The sequence below is a fragment of the Grus americana genome, chromosome 4, assembly GCF_028858705.1.
Source record: "Grus americana isolate bGruAme1 chromosome 4, bGruAme1.mat, whole genome shotgun sequence".
Taxonomy (NCBI): domain Eukaryota; kingdom Metazoa; phylum Chordata; class Aves; order Gruiformes; family Gruidae; genus Grus; species Grus americana.
In genome coordinates, this window is record NC_072855.1 from 80,494,739 (window position 1) to 80,516,187 (window position 21,449).

At 47.7% G+C, this 21,449-nt stretch overlaps 1 protein-coding gene and 1 long non-coding RNA gene across 2 annotated transcripts in view; one reads left to right on the forward strand and one right to left on the reverse strand.

The window, feature by feature from the left end:
- Positions 1–2,240: 2,240 nt before the first annotated feature.
- Positions 2,241–10,807, reverse strand: LOC129206296 (uncharacterized). Its single transcript, XR_008577086.1, has 3 exons — positions 10,646–10,807; positions 10,019–10,140; positions 2,241–4,176 (listed from the first exon to the last, which is right to left on the reverse strand). It is a non-coding gene; the product is annotated as an uncharacterized LOC129206296 (long non-coding RNA).
- Positions 10,808–11,110: 303 nt separating this feature from the next.
- CCNI (cyclin I) overlaps positions 11,111–21,449 on the forward strand; it is a 33,839-nt gene continuing 23,500 nt past the window's right edge. The window contains exon 1 of the mRNA XM_054825262.1: positions 11,111–11,527. The gene's annotated coding sequence lies outside the window, so the exon portion shown is untranslated. The remainder of the gene's footprint in view (positions 11,528–21,449) is intronic.

The window sequence follows — 21,449 nt, forward strand, 5'->3', positions numbered from 1 at the left end:
GCTATACTTAGCAGAAAATATTTTGAGCCGACAAGACCCAAACACAAGTCAATGGAAACTTAGTAAGTTTAGGACAGACTGTAAGCTGTTAGAGATTGTGATTGTTGTCTTGCTGCTGCAACATATGGCGAACCAGCACAGAAATAGCATCTAACAGTATTAATGGCTAGGTGAGAGGAGTTTCCATTACAAGAGGAAGCTCACCGCAAAGGGAAAGGCAAGTTAGCCTACACAAGAAAATGTGTAACAGCGCAGCTGTGCTGTTTAGGTGTATTGCTTTGTTTAAAAAAGGCAAAGTTTACATGGGTTTTTTTTGATGGGCACGCAGAAACGCTTTTCGGAGGCATCCAGGGAGCGAGCCCGGAAGCGCCGTTTTGTTCGCTGGGATCTTCATTAAGCTGCGAGGCCTGCCACACATGGCTGACTGCAGAGCACCTTCAGCCAAGCAGCTTGTGTTTTTGGGACAGATAGGCCAGATGCAAAGAACCCTGTTTGTATAGAGAGCTGGTTAAATATACCCTAGAACTCCAGGGCATATTTAGAGGAAGCATCTATCATTCTTGTACATATTAGAGATATTTACGTACACATAAAATTATGCAGGCATTTAAGCTCGTGTGAAGCTGCCGTGTACTGATACCACATAGTTTGTTTACTGAAAAAAAAAAGCTAGCATATATATATATATATATACACTGTGGTATCAGTGTAAGTACCCCTATAGCAGCACAGCTGCATCGAAGTCATGGGACAAGAGGAAGTTCGTCTATGTAACTTAAATCGCAAAACTTCCTAGTATAAAGAAAGCCAAACCACAGCTAAACACCAAGGGAGCAGCATCAGACTTCTGGAGGAGGTGAGATGTCGATGCACAGCGCTGAAGGGGACTACTTCAGACTTCCATTTTCGCTGCCTCCATTAACATTTGGTCTGTTTTCGTCCAGTTTATGCTGTTTTAATGCAGCGTTCTTTCGACACTGCGCTGTCTCAAGAGGCATTTCTGAATCCCCTCTGACAACAGAGAAACCTAACTTCTGACTCCCGAGATGAGGCTACTAGAAGAGAGAGATCAAAAAGTCTATCGGAAAACAAATCTTTCCTAGAAAATGCTCTTATTCCTTGTAGTTGGCGTAAAACTTGTAAAACACAGCTAAAAATTGAATTGCTTGTAGTGCTAAAATCTCGATCCACGAAGGAAATTCCAGGTCTTCACTGAGAATTTTCACTGATGCAAAAGGATTTTGCTCCAGGAATAACACCGTGGATAGGCCCCTGCCCATTATTTCACGGCTCTGAGCAAGGCCACGTATGGTATGCTGGTAACCACAAAAATCCTCGATCCCCGATACTGACAGAGCGGGACGAAATGGCCTGAGAGTCAACAGCGTTCTTTGGTGAGCCTGATTTCACGGAGACCTCTCTACACACAGCTGAAAAGACCTAGAGCAGCGTGAAGGAGCTAACTGCCAGTCCAACTCAACCTACTTTTCTAACATCATCAAATCTCATTTTGGAGGCCTTAAAAATAGCTCCAGCATGAGAAGAGGAAGGGGGAACTAGACCCCCACATCCGTGCAAACCCTCATGTAAAGAGGGTGAGAAGGCGAACGCACTCGTGGATGACTTCACCAGTGCCCCGCGTCAAGAATATTTGCAGCTTTGTTGCTCGCTGGTTGTTGCTGCCCCACCTTGTTCAAATTCCACCCTCTGGAAATTTTTCTCTGAGAAAAAAGGAAGGAATCAGGAAAGACTCCAACTCTGTGACACATTTCATGACTTACCCAGTGCATATAATTATTATTCACGATTTCTGCGTTGGGCGGGTTTAGGTGCCCTTTGTATTAGTCCCTTTGCAGCTCCTTTGTGAGCCAGCTCAGTCTCCCTGATTTCCATTACAGCTTTTGTCAGAAATCTATGTTGCACCTTCGAGCCTATTAAAATATTGCTTCCTGTCTTTTTTAGATAGTGTCAGATGCATATATCAGTTTTCTGCAGGAAGACATCGCAGGCAATATTTGTAATGGCAGCTGAAGATGCAGACCCGATTCTGATCCCGCTGACGTGGTTGTGCAGCAAGGGTAATCTTTTAGAAGCCAACAGATTTACACCAAATGCCTGAGCAACGTGCTTCAGCGCTTTTATGGCAATAATTTGCCTTCAGTGCAAGTTAAATTGTTTGAAAGGAAGCTGTATGTTTCAATAACCTTGTGCTTGTCTAAGCATGACCACGTAACTAGCAGTTTGCTTAAAAGTCTCTTTTAATAACGATTTGTTACTGGAAGGTGTGTTTCATTCACTGTATATTTTTGTCACTTATTTCAAGTGGGTTCTTTTATTTAATTGACAAGATAATTCTAGGCAATGTTGTACTTAAGGCTTTTTAAAGTATCTTTTTAGAAAGGGAGCTGAGCATAATTTCAGAAGGCATTTTCAAAATCATAGGGGTTCTGCATAAATGGCATTTAAATTAGTCATTAAAAGTTAAACCGAGAAAAAAAGAGCAGTCACCTTTCTGAGCGTAGAACCAGGCAGCTGTTGAGTAAAACGATTTGCTAGGAGGCATTCAGTTACGAGGACCGGGAACAGATATTTTAAATTTATTTTCAGATTTAACGTGGTGCAAATCTATTTCATGTATAATTTGGATTAAATGCTAAGAGGCCAAAAGACCCTTTGCACTAAGCATCCACGAAACAAGAGGAAGATACGTCCGTCTCGATTTCTGTTTCGAAATCATGCAGTGCAAGTATTGTGAGAGAAAATAGGTAAAATAGCAAAGTACGGATGTTCGGTACCACAGAGCTCATACACAGCTATTGGGACATGACATGACGGGTCACACACTGCAACTCAACGCCTCATCGGCTCTTAGCAGAAACCCTGCCTCAGTAGCAGTCGGTGACGAATTTTTGGCTGCCAGTCGGATATCCCTCCGCGTTTCTCATCCTGCCGCTCTCTGCTGTGTTACCAAAGACATTCTCAATTCCTTACACACTCGCTTTTCAGATTATCCGGTCTGAGTTCTTGAATGCAACAGGCCATTACCTTTCAGTAAGCACGCCTTCTAACGACCCAGGCTTAATTTGAAAGCCTCAAGAGATGAAAAATCCCTTAACTATCTAAAGTGCTGTGAACAAAATGCATCTCGTTGTCCTTTCCCAGGGTTTCTTAAGTTTACCTTCTTGTATGACTTTTGCTAGAATTGACTTCTTCGGGGCAATGTCTTTTGTACTTTGCAAAGGGATAACCATTAACTGTAAATAAGAAATCATGTCCACCTGTATATTCTTCCCTTTGTCAGACTACACAAACACAGACTGTCACAAGTTATCCCAGACAGAAGGGGTTTTTCCAACTCTAAGCGTAAAAAAATTTCACCCCTCAAGTCTAATGGCTTGGTTATTCTTACTTAAATAACTAGCAGTTGGAGTTCCGGAAGTCTTGAAGAGTCTGCCAATCTTACTCCATTTCCTGTGCCAGAAATGGAATATTCCATTTTTTTCCTTTCTTTCCAAACGATAACTGCCTTTACTCATTCCATGTCCATTGGTGCAAAATGTCCTTCTCATATTTCCCAATAATAATTTATACTTTGTTTCACAAGATTAATTGCTCTGTGCTAGTGTGAACAGAGATGTACATATTTCCGTGCACGGTACCGCAGATGTTTTCCAAGTAACAGCTGCAGGAACCTTTCCAGCATAGTTCTATCTTAAGCTACCATATCCAGGCACATTTCACTAACATACTCTCGATACTTGCCAGAAGAAATAATTCAGATGTACTTTCTCAGATGTACAGTCAGTAGGTAGCTCTGCCTGTCTGGAAATATCTGGGGTCTAACTCAAGAGTTCAAACTGCCTAACCTCGTATTTAGGATCACATATCACGCCGTTCCCTAAATACTTAACAGAGCGTGCAGAAAATCCTCCGACACCTTGCCTAATCTGTGTCTGCTCTCCTCCTGCCGTTGCTGCGGTCCGTAGCAACGCTTCCATCTCCTCCAATGTAAGAAAAGCCAGGCCCTAGCAGCAAGGAGTCCGGAACGAGGACAGGAAACGAAGACTGCTGTATCCAGTTTTGCGGGCAGGTGATTTTTAGGAAACGGGAGTGTACGTCACTTTGGTAAAATCTGCAGCCTTTCTTGGATCCAAAAGAGCGTCACCGAACATGATCCTGACCCACACGGAAAAGTACAAGTCACTATGTTACTGAGCAGCAAATTACCCATTTAACAAGGCACGTATACCTACAGGTGTCACAGAAATACTATACATTTATAAATTCCTACAGTGCTGATACCAACTCTCCAGGACATAACATATCCAATTATAGAAGATGATGTCTACAGCGAAGCATAACCGCGGTCAGATAATTAACGTGAACCGCCTTTAAGTGGTCACATGGAGAAAAGCAAGGAGTTTTTATATTCTGGAAGGGAAAAAATGCAAGAAAACCTGTATTAAATGAGTCGGAGAGAATGAATTTTTAAGGTATTTACATTTATTCACATTTTCTCCCTTCCTGAAGACCACGATAAAGTTGCTTTAGCTGAAGGCTTGTTTGGAGTAGGCATGCGCACGAGTACACAGCCGTCGTTGCCCTGATTTACCTTGATGTCCGTTCACATCCGCTTACCCGTCATCTTTGTTATGGGCAATGTGGAAAACTATTCAACCTCATTTAATTTTGAAATAAGTCCTGCTCTGAGCAGGAGTTTGGCCTAGAAAACCTCCAGAGGTCCCTTCCAACCTCAGTTATTCTTTGATTTTATGACTATTTTTTGCAGTTAACACCTTAGCGTTTATAACGTCCATTTATTTATTGATCTTGGATTGCGAAAGTAGGCAATTTTCTGCTTCTGCCGTACTGCCGTATTACCACTCTTTTTTTACTTCTAGCGCTATTAAGAAGGGCCATAAGAAATTATATTGTAGTTTAGAAAGCGATCCAAGAAACCGCATCTCTTCAAATCAAATTATACAAGAATTAAACATCATGGCAGACGATGACTATTTGAAAAGAGTTTTTCAAAAACTGGGCACCATTTTATCCTTTCAATGGGCAGGTCAAAAAAGGTTTGGATACAGACAGTTAAACTAAGGAGGATTCTTTTCCCTATAGTAATTTGGCTTCAGGCACGTAGATCATATATAGGAAACAAAATCAAGGAGAAATGCGCGTGAAATATTACTATCGGCTAGCTGTTCCACTCTATCATTCACTCTGCCAATACTACAAGGGTAAAATTGGAAATGCTGTAGAGGAGGAGATACGTTCCTGTCTGCTGCTGGTGTTCTCGCGTGGTGCGACGTGCATTTCTGACGAGTCGTCTGTTTTTTAGGAAGAACGATTGATTTACAGGTGCAATCCCTACGGTGAGGGACGCAGTCTGAAGGTTTTACCATTACCGAGTTAAATGGAATAGATTAGAACAAATAGTAAAGCAAACGGCAGAAACTATCTCTTCTGGCTGAGAAAATTATATTATGGGGCCATTTACTTAGTAAAAATAAATCAGGTAAAAAGGTTAATTTAGTGCCTGCAGTTGTCCTCTCCGAATTAATCGCTGAATGTGAAAGGGGTACTTCATTTCCTAAATATAAGCATGTATTTCACTGTTCTGGATCAAAGCAGAAGCGTGTCTCTCTCTTTTAAGAAGCTCTGGGGTGGGAACACATAGTAAGGGAATCTTCTTCAGCTCAAGTAGCAGGGTTTGTTTCCCTAGTAAATAATTTATATTCCTGCTGTTAGGAAGAAGTTGCGAGAGGCTGTCAGAAACCACTCCTAAGAGGCCGTGGAGATGTTACACTTGATGTGGCACTCCCGTGATGCAGCTTATGATGATTTCTAATGTCAACAGACTTCTTTGAACATGCGAGTCTGCGGACTTACAATCAAAAGTGGCTACATACCTGAGACTGCCTCTCCCTGCGTGACAGGTGAGAGCTTCTGATAAGGGAGAGCACTAAAACTGGCAAGTGATTTAAGAGAGACAGAACAGACTGCACAATTGCACAATTTGTTGGCTGTGCGTGCTATACGCAGCCGTGGCTCCCCTTCCTGTTATCTTTATTAAAAAATGGGTTTAGGTATCTGAGACGCTTCGTGTGCACGCTATTTTTTTTGTTAAACTTTTTTTTTTCTAAAGCTGACGAGTATTTGGATGAGGAATTTATGTTGCTTTTTTTTCCTCATCTGTTTTGGAAAAAGTAAACCAATGCAGAGTACTTTGGAAAGGGGGCTTGCTTGCTGCTAGTCTCTCTTATTGGCTACATGCTTCTTCCTATTCCATGCCGGGACAACAATTTAGCTTCGGTTTCACGCATGGAACGGCTGGATTCTGCTTGTGAAACTGAAGCCAGCGTTTGTCTGTCCAGCTGCAGTGGAAATCTACATTGTAAGCTGAAAGAAACGAAGGAGCCTGCATCTAGTTTCTTTTTTTCCTTTGCCACATACTTCAGGAATACTAGATTATTATTTGTTTTTCCAAAGGGTAATTCATTATTGCCTGTAAGAACAAGCATAGCTAAGGTACTTGTAAGGCACAGCAGTCTTATAATTTGCATGTACCGACTTCCACACTACTTACTTGGAAAATTGGCATTCCACTGATTGATTCATTGCACAGAAAGGATAAGATTTGCAAAAATAACTAGCGATTTTGGATAGCTCAGTTTTCACAGAGGTCAAAGACAGTTCAGTGCTCAAACCCATCTCATTCCTCTCTCAGAGTTCCTGGGTGCTGATGATTTTTATTTGATGAGCACTTACTCCCAGGAAGCTGAGCAAAGTCTTCTCAGGTAACTTCACTACAAACAATTTTTTAGGATTCTCCTCGTTTCCTTCTGTGGCTTTTCCCAGTGTTCCACAATATTGTTTTGCAAATTGAGCCTCTAGACAAAGAAACGGAACGTAACTTTCTTTGCAGCTTTTGAAAAATGGCTTCCCGAGAGTCTGTTTCATGCTAATCTTTGAAAAAAGGAGTTCCCTCCAAGAAGAGAAGTCTTTCCAAGCCCCGTGTAAGCCTCAGGATGATATTTCTTCAGTGCTATCAGCATACATATCTCTCCTGATCGCTTCGAAGAGCGCTCAGATGCCGCTGTGAGGGTTTCCTCCACCAACGGCCCAAGCTCAGCCTGCCTACGGGCAGGCAGCAGAGATGCTCCAGGCCCTTCCTCTGTCGTGATGAATGTGACTTCTGACGAGAGCTCCGCTGCTTACCCAATGTTATGTTCGAGATTGGTTTGCAAAAGAAGAGGAGGACTTGTTCATTAATTTTTTTTACGGTTTTGTGTGTTTTGTTCTTTAGGCCATCATCAATATTGCCTTCTCTGGGCTGATCAAAACTTGCTTGCTATTTTAAAGATCTTAGGTTAGCAATAAATATAGATGAGTTATATAATGTCCAAAGCACAAACACAGGAATAACTAGACTTATTCTGCCACGCTACGCTGAACTTGACCGGCTAAACCCGAACAGCAATTACTATTAAAAGTTTGCATGTCTCCAGCCTCTCGGGATATTCAAATGCTTTACCAAATATTTTAATTTTGCCTCACAACCAACCTGACACGAGGGTAAATTTATCCTTGTTCTGCAGTTGCCGTCTGCATATGTACTTGAACTCATCAAGCTTGCTTGCCCGTGCTGGACTTTGCGTGCACCTAAGTCGGGTGGATATGAAAATTAGCATTAACCTTTGCATCCGTGGGTTTAACTGACTGGTCAAAAGTCATGCAGTGAACAGCGCTCGGGTCTCCGAAGCAGAGCGCAGAGCCAAACCACAAGACCATCTGTTTTCCCTTCGGAAGGGTGTTTAAGCGCAGATAGAAACGTCTGCTGCAAAGATACATGTCCTTCCCTTTTCCACATACTGGGATTTGGCTGTGAATCCAGTAGCGAGTCTTCTTGCCCTCCACTCAGCAGGAGAAAAATCAGGCTGAAGGGCAGGTATGCCTTATACGTGGAATTTTCTTGTTTCCACTAACGCGGATCTCTCACTGGTCTAATATCTATTGTTTTGTCACCTCCCTAGAGCCCAGTCTGCATTAAGGCAACGGCCACCTGTGTAGTTACACGTGCGTGCCGTCACGCTGTCTTGGGAGCCAGGCTGGGACGCGTTTCATTTTGCTATGACCGGTATCACTGTAAGCCCCCTGCACGCCCGGACGGCGAGTCCACCGTACCTGCCACCCGTGACAGTGCAGTTGTCCTGTCGAGTCTCTTTGAAACAGACATGCTTCATTTCACCCCCCTAGGGATGAACAGGCTTTCTCCCTGCTACCAAAGTGTCCTCCTTCCGTGGCTGACATGGCACTTGGGGTCTTTATATTGTTCCAAGGCGTCGGATTTTTGTACGGTGCGTCAGGTCCCTGCACGCAGAACACCTGCTTGTAGTGGTGCAACGGCCTTCCTCCAGGTCCGCTCCATTACATTCACCAGGTTCATTCTTTTTCTAGGTTTAATATTGCCTCTTTTGCTTTCTCCCCAGGCCACAGGCCCAAACACATAGAGTTCTTGCCGGTTGCCTCCATTTCTTTCTCAGCAGCGTCTCTAAATCCCTCAGCAGCCACGTACTTAGGGCAGCCTGCCCGCCACAACCCTCAGCTGCTCCGGGCACATGCTGCGTCTTTCTTCTCGGACTGTGTACAACTGTGCCGCTATTTTGACCCCCGGGGGGGTGTGCGCAGACCTAGGCCACCTCCTAGAGAGGCGTGAAGTGGTCGCGGGAGACCTGGCCTTCAACTGACCACCCTGCTAGGAAGACCTGCTCCGAGGTCCCTTCTGCGCCAGGTGACTTGCTCCTCAGTCTCTAGGATTTCCTTCGGAAGGAGTATCGATCCAGTAGCCGAGTAGTTTATTGCGCTACTTTCAACTCAGTCAGGTGCCGCCTCGACTGCCCCTTCCTACTGTTACTGAGGACAAAGGCATATGTAATCGTACGTATCCAGCTGAGGGCACATTCAGCACAAGATGAATACAAGGAACTCGGCTGTGTTATGTGAGCGCTAGAAGTTCCTGCCAAACCATCAATTCCACAGCCTGCTGGTCTGAGGATGTGCCGCACCGCCTCGGGCTCCCAGCGCTGACATGCGAAATGTTCTGGGAAGGGCCCTGATGGAAATCCCTTGAGCAAATAGTCAGAATATGCAAGCACTGCTGTAACAGCGGGAACGGAACAATCTGGGGACGGTGCCAGTCAGATCTCCAGCAAGAACTTCCCAGCTAGGAACATCAGCTCAATTATCTTCACCTGGTCACTGTCACAAACTACCAGTGGGACAACCGATTTTGGAAAACCGTAACAGCTTTACAGACTTCTTAAACACTGATCCTTCAACAATGGGACCCAGAAGAATTAGAATGAAATTGGGGAAGCTAGATAAAATTCCAGTGGGACTTGCCCTTCTCTGCACCTTCTTAGTTCTAAAAGGCATATCCTATTCCAAGATAAAAAGTAAGAGAAATGGAAGGGAGGAGCACACAGCAATCTTGGATTCAAAGAGCAGTTCACCCTATGCACAGAGGCATTTGGTTGCCGCAGCAAAAATAGCCTTTCATTTCAGTCTTATAACTGTGGCCCGAGAGTTACTAGAGAATGTTAAAAAAACTCATAACAGATGAATCTTTAGCAAACTGATTCAGAGTTAATCTGTCAGGAAATAAAGAGAAAAAAAAAATTCTATGCTCTCTCTACGCTTGATTTATGTCACTGTGCTTATTATCTCTAGAGGAAATCCTCCTTTGTGTGCCGTCTGAAAGCTAATAACTACAGATACTGGAAAGAGTTTAAAGAAAATGAGTTGCCTTTGCTCTGAACTTCTTGCTTTTATCTGCGAATTTCAACCTCTAGTGGTATAGCAAGGTTGTGCCAGTCGTCTTCACGGTGCCAGGATTTTCATGCAAAGTATTTATTCTGTTCCTTGTTTTTACTGTGCAGTATTATAACGCACACCCATCCCTCTCCAGAAAAAAAATAAAAACACTTATGTTACAAAAAATTTGAACACTCACAAGTTTAGTTGAGCAGACAAAAGGAATAAATGGAGCTGTGAGAAAACATCTCAGCTTCCCTGGCACTTCAGGCACCTCTATCTTCTGCTATGGCAGTGGGGCTGCCAGACAGAGCCTGCCATCTGGAAACGGAAAGAAAAAGGACAGTGAATCCCTCCTGCGGGCCTCTGTGCTGGGGCAAGGCCTAAGTAAGTAAATAAAGCCAGTAAAGGGTAAATTCCTATTTACATCTTGCACGGCATAAGTAAGGCAACTCTAGCTGTGACAGGCAGCTCTGTCCCAGCAAACACAGGCCTGGAGACACGGCACGGACATAAAAGCAGTCAGAACTTGACGCTTTATGCTGAGCTTCCGCACAAGAAGGTGTTTGTAAATAAACGCCTTGGCTTACTGTTTCGCGAGTGTTTTAAATGAAACTTTAAAGCTTTAACGTGCCTGCTGCCAAAGCGGCACAGAGGGGGGGCGAACTTAAACCTCCTTTGATGTTGGGACTGCTGGAAGGAGCAGGCAGGCGCCGCAGACGCCCACACCGCCGCTTGCAGGGGAAAGGTGCGCGGAAGGCGGCGGGGAGAGCCAAGCGCCCCCACGGCCCTGCCCGGCGGGCCCTTCTCCGCTGCTCCCACTCACCCTCCGCGGCCACCGGCCGGGCAAGGACCCACGGCTCCGTCACACCGGGAGTCGGGGCTGGGGGATGCCGTGCACCGCAGCCCCCTCAGCGCCGGCACGGAGACAGCAGCGCCAGCCGCTCGCCCGCCCGTCCCCACAGCCGCGCAGGCGCCGCGGAGGGACAGCGATGAAGCGGCTTGTTTTCGCGCTACATCCGCGCGATCCTTCCGCCGGGCGGCCCGAGGGAAGAGAGTCCCGTATGTCCCCCCCGCCTCACAGCCACCCGCCGGCGGGCCCCGCGCCGCCTCTCGCACCAGGGCGCTCCCCCCCCACCCGCCGCCGCGGCGTGGGCAGCGAGCGGCAAAGCACGTACCCAGGGGCGACGCAGGGCAGTGCGTGTGTGTGTGTGTGTGTGTGAGAGAACAGAGAGGCGGCGCCGCGGCAGCGCCCCCCGCGCGGCGTTGTCCCCCCCTCCGGTGGTGCTGAACGCCAACGGCCGCCCCGCCCGCGCGGGAGGCGGGGATGGGCTGAGGAGAGGCCGCCCCGCCGGCCCTTCTTTCCCTCCCCTGCTCCCCCCGGGAAGCGGCTGGCTGCGGGCTGCCTCTCGCTCCCCCTCCCCCCCTTCCCTTTTAATTTTTATTTTATTTTATTTTAATCCCCCCCCACCCCCCGCGGCGGCGGCGGCGGCCCGCCTTCCCCCTCCCGCCCCCTTTCCCCCGTCGTCGCGGCCCCGCACCGGCCCCGCCATGGCGACATGAGCCCGCCGGCCGCCGCCGCCGCCGCCGCCCCGGACATGGGGCCCGCACGGTGCTGAAGCGCCGCGGAGGAGCCCCGCCTCCGTCGCCCCGCCATGGGGTGCTGATGGCCGGGCTCCGCCGGGCACCCCGCCGCCGCGCAGGGGAGGTGAGCCGTGGGGCGGGAACGAGGGGGGGGTGGTGAGGGCGGGGGTCCCCGCTACGGGATCGGGCGTGCAAGGCAGCGGTGTGTGTGTGTCTGCAGTGCATCGGGGGAGTGTGCGGTGCACGCGCGTGCGATGCAGCGCGCGAGCGTGAAGTGCGTGTGCGTGCAGAGCACCGTTGTGTGTACGGTGAGCGCACAGCACCACTGTGTAGGGCACGTGCAAGTGCGCGTGCATTGCACGAGTGTGTGCAAAGCGCGCGTGCGATGCACGACTTTGCACAAAGCGCACACAGCGCATCCTGCGAGCGGTGCATTGTGCGTGCGCTCAGCACGCCGGGCGTGCAAAGCGTTGTGCGTGCAACGCTCCCGGGCGCCGTGCAGCGCATCTGTGCGCGCCCGTGTGTTGCACACAGGTGTGCAATGCTGGCAGGTGTGCAATGCATGCCGTGCCCTCCTCTACCCCCCTGCCCCGTCGGTGCCTGGCTGGCCCCTGTCCCGTGTGCCCCCCCCCCCCCCCCCCGCGGCCAGGAGCCAGCATGTGCCCCAGGTGTGCCCCAGGTGTGCCTTCTTGCCCCAGCACTGGGCCAGGTGGCCCTTCACAGCACAGGTAATTTGGTTTTGTTCTCTTTGCTTGTACTTGGTTTGCAGAGATGAGGTGCCCTCTCCTCCCGTCCTTCTTTGCCCCCTCATCTGCAATGGAAGAAATTTTCTTGAAAGAAGAGTGGTGGTGCGTTCTATAAATCTGCCTCCAAAGAGGGGGACGTAAAGGAGCGAGGTTACCATCAGTTATTTCAGACCAGTGGTAGAAAGCAGACTTGCAAAAAATCAATTTGCCTGAAAACTTGTGTGTTAATCACAGAAAAACCTATTCTCTTATCCTCCCCTTTTGACTCTGTGAAGGAGGGAAAAAGGAACAGTCCCACATTTTCCCCGCTCTTAAAAGTAAAGGTGTTAGGAGGCAGACTTGTTTGGAGCCTGAATTTAAAAGCTCTTTTCAGCATCAGCCTTTGTGTGCTCCCAAAAACATTCTTTGCCTGGTATGTTGCAACAGCCTGTATATGGCACAGCCCCTTTTAAAGACAGAAGGGTGAGATTTTTTTATTAACTAAGTATTTAAATGGACCAAAGCGCACGTGATAGCGAAGCTCCCCTTTTTGGAGCCTGTCTCACCTTTTCCCTGCAGGGGTGGCAGATGTGACTGTGCCCTCCCCCGGGGCTACCCCCAGGCTGGGGCTGGCTACTGCCTCTGCCCAGATTTAAAGCTGGTGGATACGTGTGCGCGCGTGTGTGGAGCCCAGGTTTTGCAATGTGAAGCTAAGTAGGAGTTTGTCTCTCAAAAAGTAACTCACAGCATCTTTTCCTTGTCTCGAGGGTTTGATTTTGGATCCTTGCAAATGATTCAGGTTTTGCTTTTAAAGTAGTTTGGCTGGCTCGTAAAGCTGAGGGACAGCTCGCTCTCATCCAAGCCTGCACAGACCTTGGCATGGGATGTGGGAAGCTGATCTTTTGGCTTCTCCCCAGCAGGAATTGAACTCTCACATGGTGTATATATACTTCTAATTATCTTTCACCCCTATTTAGAGCTTGTGTCTAGTTTGATATGGCAGAACTGATCTTAGACTCTTCCTTTTCCTGTGTCTGTTCTGTCCTGTGCTTTGTTTGTTCCAGGTCATTATTTAAAAATACTCTGAGATCGCTCCTGTCACTGCATGATAAGAGCCTTGCTCTGTCAGGACCCTTTCCACAAGAAGTCCTGCTCGGTGGATCCCTGCTGGGGCCAGGCTTTCCCACTGTTTGATGTTTGGGGTGTCACAGGGCTGCAACCAGTGTTGAGGAGAGCTGGCAAGGAGCAGGACAGCACTCCTGTGCAACGTTCCTGCTCCGGTCTCACCATCGGCAGCCGTTCCTGGGTGCAGTTGAGGGTATTGACGTACCTCAGCGCAGGATGAGGTTTGCTGGATGTGGGCTGCTCAGCCTTGGCCCCACAGTTTGCAGAGACCCCACCATGTGCCCTGGCCAGTGCCAGTGGTGCTTGCCATCTGGGGCCAGCTGTGTGGCTCATCCGGGCTGGCTGTGCAGCCTTCTCTTCCAGACTCTTCTGCACAACCAGGTGGTTCAAGCATACTTTTAGGGAAACAGTCATAGCTCAGTGGTCCATATCCCTACATCCTAGAGGCCTTGGGATGACTTTGTCTGAGGGAATGGACAAGTCAGGTGTTGGGACCTGTTTTCCAGGGCAATGCAGCATCCAGAGCTATCTGTCTGCCATCTTATATTAACACTTTGATACAATCACCATTTGCTTTCTAAAAAGTGTTATTTTCCTATTTTGAGATCATTTATTGTAGTAACATTTACATTTATCAATTTAAACAGACTTCTGTCTTACCTTTGCTTGTGTCATTGCCCTGAGATAAACTTTTCAAGTCAGTAGGTGGACCCAAGTCCGTAGCTTTTTACAGCTGTGAGCATCTTCCCTGTAATTAATCTTTTACATTTTCCCTCCTCAACTTTTCTGTGCTCAGCTGCTTCTTAGCATACCTCGTGCAGGCAACAAATGAGAACATGAGCGGTGTTGGTGCGGTGGAGCATGCCTTCCCCCAGGGCCTGTGTGAAAGATGCTTTCCTTCGCACACCCGCAGCAATGCGCTGGTTAAAGCGGTAATTAATCTTGACCTCGCGCTGAACTGGCTTTTTCAGAGCACGTATATTTGCAGTTTTAATCTTTCTGTTTCTACGTGGCATTTTTTAGGAAAAAAGATTTGATAGAGCTATCATGCTGATGTAAATTATCCATCTAAACTGGGTGATAGATGGATAGCTGCACAACCTGCAGTTTATTTCACACTGCTCCGTGACCTGCCAGAGATAGATTTTAAAAAGGCTGGACAGGACCAGTGGCTTCAGGAAAACTAGACATCGTATTTTGACCGCCAGATAACGCTTACGACTCCGCTGCCCAAGCAGGGAGCAAAATGCGAGTAAAGGAGTAGACATGTATCTCTAGATTGAGTCAAACAGGGTTGTGGGATCTGAGGGTCCTCCCCTGCAAGATGTAAAATGGGTGTCTAGACCTAACCTGCTCAGGAACAAATTGTGGCTGTTTTCCTTTGCTCCCTTGATTTTCCAGGGCTAGAGAAGGTACAAACCCAGGTACTTGTCACCAGGACACTCCAGTCAAGAAGCAGGAAATCCAGGCTGGCCACCAAGGAGATGGATTTGAAGGGGGATTCTGGCTCACTGAGAACAGAGAATAGTTTCTTTGAGAGCTCAGCACAATAATAGCTATTGTCAAATGCCAAAAAAGCAAGGTGAAATCATTCAGATGGAAGGAAAATCTCAGGTGTCTCCCATCTCAGTATGAAGCAGATGTGGTCTGAAATTCTCCCCTCCTGCATGTTTGCTAACTACAATTATTATCAACACTGATTTATTAACCATAATGGGTATTTGCACTTGCTATGCCATACACTCATCTAAAGGCTCACTCATGAATAACATGTTACTGCAGATACTCCATTCTGCTCATCAGCCCAGACATCAAACATTTTCTTCACCGGGATGATGGGAGGTGCTGGATGAACCCATTTGCCAGAGGCTTATGTGCCTTTTTGGCGGTTTTTTACTGTATGCAGCTAGATCTATTTCTTGGCTGGGGTAGCTCTTGACTACAGTGGTCTGTTAGAGAAGAACTTGGCTCCCAAAACCTCCAACCTTTACCTTCCTAACAATTTTGACTGTAAATCTTAGGGTTTAACTGCTCCTAACTGCTGCCATGCAGCTGAAAAGCCTGCTTCCTTTAAGGATGCAACTGCTGTAATAACATGACCATCAAATGCAGTTTAGTCTCCATTTATAAAAGCACTGCAAATGTGTCTGTACTTGCACGGATAGGAGCAAAGGGGGACTTTGCACAACACACTTCGTGGAAGCGGCAGCAGCAGAACTCTGACTGCCATTACATACTACCTCAGGCATACTGTTTTCTGTTTATGAGTACCCCCACCTCCCAAAGCTTCCTTCCCCGGGTTTATTTTATTTTAGGCTGAGGACTATTGGGTTTAGGTTATCAGAACTGGAGATAGAGAGGCCGTTACATTTGTGCTGGTTGGGCAGGAGAGCTGAGTACATAGGGAAGAGCCAGGACCAAGCCTGTGCCATTCTGTTTTTGCAGAGAATTGAAATTAGGTCCTTTTCTGTATTGTCTCAACAAGACACTAATTAGTCAGCAAGCTTGAGCTCCTGGAGGATAATTAAGCTTTATAAGTGTGGGTTCTCTTTGGTTGCTGAGAAAGAGGAGACAGTACCCTCAGAGCCTAAGAATGCTGCTCTGCAGCTACTGTGCTGTACCTCATAAGTGATCTATTGTTTGAACAGCAGATAATTCCTCATTTCCTCAATTATCTCTTTTTAGTGCCTCACACTGTATCCTGATATTAGCTGTAATCACTAATAATTTACCCTGAGGCCCATCAGAGTCTGCAAAGCAAAATATTGGCCTTGATGAGCATTTATGCTTTCAGATAAAATTCTGTTTTATTGTTGTCAAGAGGAATCAAGTCATTATAGTTACTTTTTTTTTTGGATGTGGGTGTTGAACTGGGTATAAACTTGTTTGGTTTTGCTGCTGTTCTTTACGTTAATGACTGACTGCTGCCGAAAGACAAAAAGAACTACTGCTGAATCCTGTTTCTGCGTTTTTGCCCATAGAGGCATTGTATTTATTTGGTTTCAGGGGATTACATTACTCAAAAGGTGGTGCGTGATGCTTTCGATTACAAATGCCTGTTGGCCCTTGCCTGTAGAGAGTTAGCTTTTATGAGCTTGAAAGCCTCTGGCCCTATTTTATGAAATTACTGCTCACTCACATACTTTGTGAGCTTGATTTTCCTCAGAGTGACTTCCTTCAAGTTACCGTTGATTTATACCAAGTTATATTGGTGATGGGAGAAGTGAATCATACTCTGCATGTGTTTCTTTTAGGAGACTAGCAGTGAGACATTACATAATGCCAGGTTTGGTTTGCCTTTTTTTTTTTTTAAGCCTTCCTGCTCTGCTTTCAGCATTTGCAGCCTGAAGAACTCATGAGCTGCTCTGGGCATACAGCTGAGCCCTCTCAACTGTGCTGCTGTGAGCCTAAAGCCCTTAAGATCACACAGTGGATGAGGCTGAAAGGGACCTCTGAAGGTCACCTTGTGCAACCCTCCTGCTCAAGCAGGGCCACCTAAAACCAGTTACCCTGTACCATGTCCAGATGCCTTTTCAATATCTCCAGGGATGGAGACTCCACCGCCTTTCTGGGCAGCCTCTGCCACGCTCTTTCACCCTCACAGTAAAGAAGCATCCCTGATATTTAGAGGGAACATTCTATGTTTCATTTTGTACCCCTTGCCTCTGGTCCTGTCTCTGGGCACCACTGCCAAGAGCCTGACTCCATTTTCTTTGCACCCTCCCTTCAGGTATTTATACACATGAGTAAGATTACTTCCCCAACTGTCTTTCCAGGCTGAACAGTCCCAGCTCCCTCAGCTTTTCCTCATAGGAGGGAGGCTCCAGTCCATCATATTAGCGGTTCTTTACTGGACTCTCTCCAGTATGTCCCTGTCTCTCTTGTTCTGGGGAGCCCAGAACCCGACACAGCACCTGGGTGTGGCCTCACCAGGACTGAGTAGAGGGGAAGGATCACCTCCCTCAATCTACTGGCCACACTCCTAACGCAGCCCGGGATACCATTAGCTTTCCATGCCACGAGGGCACCCGGCTGGCTCCTGGTCAACATGATCAACTAGAAACCCCAGGGCCTTTTCTGCAAAACTGCTCTCCAGCCAGACACCCACAGCATATACTGGTCCTTGGGGTGCTTCCTCCCCAGGTGCAGGACTTGGCACTTAGCCTTTATGAGGTTCCTGCCAGCCCATTTCTCCAGCATGCTGAGGTCCCTCTGGATGGCAGGACAACCCTCTGGCTTATCAGCCACTCCTCCTCATTTGCTATCACCTGCAGACTTTCAGGGAGTGCTCTCTGGCCCATCATCCAGACAATTAATGCACATGTTAAACAGGACTGGACCCAGTATCAACCCCTGGGGTACACCACTAATCATTTGTGCCACCAATCACCACCCTCTGGACACAGTCCTTCAGCCAGCTTTCTCTCTACCTCACTGTCTGCTCACCCAGCCCTTACTTGCAATAGTCTTTGACATCTCTTGCAGATAAAATTCCAGCTGGGGTTTGAGTAGCCACGGATGAGGTTAGGAAAGCCGCCAATGCTTCTGTATTCCTCCCAGGTTGCCCATCCTTGCTTCCACCCTCTGCAAATGCTTACTTTTGGTGTTTCAACTTGGCCAAGAGCTCCTTAATTATCCACACAGGCCTCCCAGCCTTTTTGCCTGACTTGGTATTTGTTGGGACCGAACTCTTGAGCCTCAAGGAGGTGATCCTTGAATACTGACCAGCATTTTTGAGTCCCTCTTCCCTGCAGGACCTTGCCCCATGGGATGCTTCCAAGCAGACATTTGAAGAGTCCAAAGCACGCTCACCTGAAGTCCAGGGCTGTCAGCTTGCTTCTTACCTCGCTCCTTCCCCTTAGCATCCTGAACTCCACTATCCCATGATCACTGCAGCCAAGGCAGCCTTTGACCTTCACATTCCCAGCAAGCCCCTCGTTCTAAGAGAGTGTGAGGTCCAGCAGAACACCTCTCTTTAGCTTCTCTATCATTTGGGCCAGAAGGTGACATCAATCCACTCTAGAAACCTCCTGGATGGCTTATACTCTGCTGTGTTGTCCCTCCTGCATATGTCAGAGTGATTGGAGTTCCCCCATGAGGACCAGGTGCTGCAAACATGAGGCTGCTTCCAGCTGTCTGTAGAAGGCCTCATCAACTTGTTTTTCCACCCACTACAGTGTCACCCTTATCTGTTTTCTCTTTAATCCTCACCCATAAGCTCCCAGTTGACTTCTCATCCATCCCCAGGCTAATCTCCACCCATTCCAGCTGTTCTTATATCAAGGCAAACTCCACCATCCTCCTCTTCCCCACACATCTTTCCTCTAGAGCCTGTATCCCTCCATTGCAACACTCCCAAGTGTTAGAAGCCATGGGAGCCATCCCACCACCTCTCAGTGATCCCAACAAGACTGTAGCCTTTCAACTGCACGCAAGGCTCTGTCACAGTGTTTATTCCCCACACAGTGTTCATAGGCACACACGCACTTCAGAGAAGTACCCCAACATGCTTATTTCCCAGAAAGGGTTTGGGGGGATTGCTTCATAATGATACCTCATAGGTGCATCCTGGCTTACATGCAAATGCTAGAAGTGACCCCGCTTAAGCCTCTTTTTTGTCGATTTTGTGGTCCCTTCCTATCACCCGAGGCCCTTTGCTCACCACACACATCTGTCACTATCACAGGGCTCCTAGTAACTCTGTCCCTTCCCTGCCATGCCTACTTTGAAGCCCTCCTTGTAAGGTCGGCCATGCTACTGGCAGAAGATGTCTCTTTGCCTGGCTTAGTGAGGTAGATCCCATCCCTCCCAAGCAGACGCCGCTCCACAAGCAGGATCCCATGGTGATAGAACCCAAAACCCTGTCGCCAACACCAGCTCTGCAGCCAACTATTGACCTGCTCTGAAGAGAACATCACTAGGGCCCCCAAGCCTTTGACCACCACCCCCACATCTCTGTAATCACTCGACGCTCTCCAGGTTGCCCCGGATAGTATCACTGATGCCCATGTAGAACAACAGCAAGGGTAGCAGTCAGAAGGTTGGACAAGCCCAGGCAGTCCCTCCACAACATCCCTGATCTGGGCCCCTAGCAAACAGCAAACCTCTCTAGATGATAGGTTGGCAGGTGGGTGTCTCTGTCCCCTCCAGCAAGGAATCACCCATTACAGTCACTCACACCTTCTTCCTAGAGGTCTTGCATGATTTTGGGTCAGGTGGCCCCTATCTTTTGTTTACAGACACATCTGGGTCCTCTTTAATAAGCATGATGAACCTATTTGGTAGTTACAAGCCCTTAGGTGGGACAGGAACTTTCCTTTTAATACCAAAAGTCACCTACTTCCATCCTTCCCCTTCTCCAGCAGTTTCACTTACCTTGATGGTGGGGGTGGACACTGCCTGCTCCTCTATTGCAGAGAGGGGCGGAGGCTCTTCAAGCTGCTGCATCCCAGGGAAAAGCCTGTCTGTCTCCCATGAAACTTCTCTGATAACACTCAGCCTGCTCTCTTTCTCCTGTAACTCCTTCTCTTGGCACCACAGCTCCTCCAAGACAAGATACCTCCTGCAGGACAGAAGGCCATCTCTCCCAGCCTCAGAGAAAGACCCTGAGTGCTCTCTGCAGCCTGGGGCCCATCATCCAAAGCTCTGCCCACATCAAAAACCTCTACGCTCAAAGAGGCAGCTGCTCCAAGATCTGCTGGAACATTGTGTGCCCCCACCATATCTGAGACTACGCTGGAACAAATCAAGCTGAGCCCCCCTTCACAGCAATGACTTACATAAACTTCTGCAGTTAATGGGGGTGCCTTGAGCCTGGCTCTTATATAGACTTTACCCAAGCACTGGCTAAAAGGGTGCTTGACCCTCCCTAATTTGGGAGTGGCTGCACCCTAGGTCAAGTGCACCTGATCATGCTCGTTAGAAGCTGCTAGAGCGTCTTCAGGCCCACGGCCTTGTAGCTCTCCTTAACTAGCAACAGCAGCACCCTCAAGTTTCTCAGAAGGTTCTCAGGTGTTCCCCAGTGACCTTGGACCTCGTCCCCAAAAGATCCAGAAGGTCCCAAAGCAGAACCCGGAGACTTCTGCGCAAATCTTGGTTGGTTGCCTCGGGGAGCTGTGCTCGTTCTTTTGCCCGTGGTGCACAGACAGTTTGTACAGACAGGGCTCAGCCGTTGCTTTCTTGGATTTACCCATCGTTTAGGTTGGAAACAGCATAAAAATAATGGGCGTCATTTCAGCAAACACTTGTTTGTAGTCGCTTTATACCTGTCTCACGTTTCAGTTCTGCACAACGAGGTAGCACCATCTCTTCAGCAAACTGTCCCATACGAGGGCTGTCCTCCCCGATGCAATACCCCGGTGCAGGCGATAAAGGCTCGCGTTCCTGACCTGGCAGCACGGTTGTTTCTGAGCATTGAGGTCTGCGTGCCGAACGATAGCAGGGCCCGTTCCTACCGAAATGTTAGCCCGAGTCCCTTGGCTGATTTTAATAAAAGTTGTGAGGAGTTTACATCTTCAAGAGGCATCTTGCATGCATATCGGCAGCCAGATGATGAGCCCACAGTGTTGAAAGAGTATAAAATGTGAGCATTTCTTTTGCAAATGTTCATAAAATGGCATAGAGGGGTTTTGGTTTGCAAGGGTTTTGTTTTTGCTTAATTTAATCCATGCAGGCAAACAGCCTCCATCAGTTAATAACTTTTCCTTTGATTTTTAGGTTCAAATAAACCAAAATCTCAAAGCAGAACTCATTAAAGTATATTGAGTTTCATCTCCTCTTTGCATCAAACGCATACGTTATGCAGCTGGAGCTGGTCTCCTAGGGCTGGATTCCGAGTTTACCTTTTATCCACAGTTTACTTGGTATGTTGCCACACTCTGCCTCCAAAGGGAAAGGAGCTGTGATTGAAACAGCTTGTTTGCATCACTCGCGAGCTGTGGCACACAAAATTTAAGCCGTTGCTGACCACAGGCTTTTCTGGGCAAATGCTGCTCGGACGGATTCATCTTGGCAGTTGCCGAGACAAAAAGGAAATGCAAACCTCCTCCTGAAAGGGGGTAGGGTCTGGAAGCGTGCCTGTCTCGCCAGGAGGGAAGAATGGTGACATTGTCTGAAAGTTCAGTCAGGAGTTCATCTTCTACCTTGTTTTTTTTTTTTAAAGTCCCTACTTTGGAGAGTATCATTTAAGCTCCCCTT